Source organism: Mesocricetus auratus, unplaced genomic scaffold, assembly GCF_017639785.1.
Source record: "Mesocricetus auratus isolate SY011 unplaced genomic scaffold, BCM_Maur_2.0 Super-Scaffold_100024, whole genome shotgun sequence".
Lineage (NCBI taxonomy): Eukaryota > Metazoa > Chordata > Mammalia > Rodentia > Cricetidae > Mesocricetus > Mesocricetus auratus.
The window spans coordinates 14,430,983-14,432,257 of NW_024429205.1; the positions used below are offsets into that span (position 1 = coordinate 14,430,983).

Sequence of the window (1,275 nt, forward strand, 5' to 3'; positions counted from 1 at the left end):
AGCTGCTGTAATACCAAGACTCTCAGTGGGAATTGGAAGGTTCTGAGCTGGAACCAACATGAAAAGGAAAGGCCGTCAGAGGCTCTGCTGAGGGCTTAATGAAGGGACTGTTACAGACTGGGGGGTACAATTAAGAGGACTGTGGTAGGGTTCCCAGATTTGGTAAATAAAAATACAAATGAGATGCCAAGCAAAATTTGCATTTCATATAAATAAATATTCTAGGGTATGTCCTGTAAGTTATTCTTAAAGTTATAACATTTGAAACATAGTTATACTATGATATTCATTATCTGAAATTCAGCCTGTATTTTCTTCCAGGAAAACTACATGAGGGGCACCTAAGGACTAGCGACAGCAGCCCGGAGGGGTGGTGGCTGGGCACTCTTCACACGAACCTAGTAGATTCCAGGTTCCCCACAGTTTAAGAATTCCAGCTCAGCATGGCAAGGAAACAATAAACATCCCATCTTATTTTTGCCCCACTGTCTGCTTTCCTGTGGGGTCTTCCTTAGCAAGGATGGCACTTGGTGTAATCTTCAGAGTCCTTAGCACACAGCAGAGCAGACACTAGATCTGGGCAGAGAAAGAAGGAGAAACTGCTCAGCACAGCCAGCTTACAGATGTCTGTCTTCTCCTTCCTTGGTCCTCAGCATTTGGGTCAATGACGAGATTACCTCTGTCCTCCAGGATCTACAGTGGCTCCCACTGCAGGCAGCAGCAAGTTTGATGTCCTCAGCATTTCAGCCTTTCCTCTCTAAGTCCCTGGAATGTAGTCACTGTCCCCTAGCAGACAGGCTTCCAGGACAAACAAACTCATTGTTGCTTAACACAGTATCGGGCCTTTGCTTATGGTGTTCTGCAGAGTGGTCAGGAGACTTGGGGCTCTGGGAGATTTGTTCTCACCCGGTATTGCCTCACCCAAACCTCAGACTAGGCAAGAAGAAAGGACTCAATGCAAGTAACTCCTTCAGACCACGCCCCTCCTCGGAAAGGTCCAGTTCCAACTCAGCAGGAAGCCACCGAGGGCTTCTGGGTCTGTGTTTGGGCATGAAACATGAAGCTGTGGTTCCCTTGATTCATCACCAAGTTCTCTTCCCTGGCCAGAATACAAGATGCACTCTCTTCGATTTCCCTTCACCACAGTGCTGGGAATGTGAATGCAACCATTTTTGTTTTGAAATTACATTCTTTGATTATAGCTCAACAATTTAATTATAGTTATTAAAGATCTGCCCAGCTTAGTACTTGGGGTATAACAGGGGCGGAGGCAAT

At 46.0% G+C, this 1,275-nt stretch overlaps 1 long non-coding RNA gene across 1 annotated transcript; it reads right to left on the bottom strand.

Annotated features, from left to right (window-relative positions):
* Positions 1-201: 201 nt before the first annotated feature.
* LOC121133764 lies at positions 202-859 on the bottom strand. The gene is made up of 2 exons (XR_005870738.1): positions 678-859; positions 202-576 (listed from the first exon to the last, which is right to left on the bottom strand). It is a non-coding gene; the product is annotated as an uncharacterized LOC121133764 (long non-coding RNA).
* Positions 860-1,275: the final 416 nt, after the last annotated feature.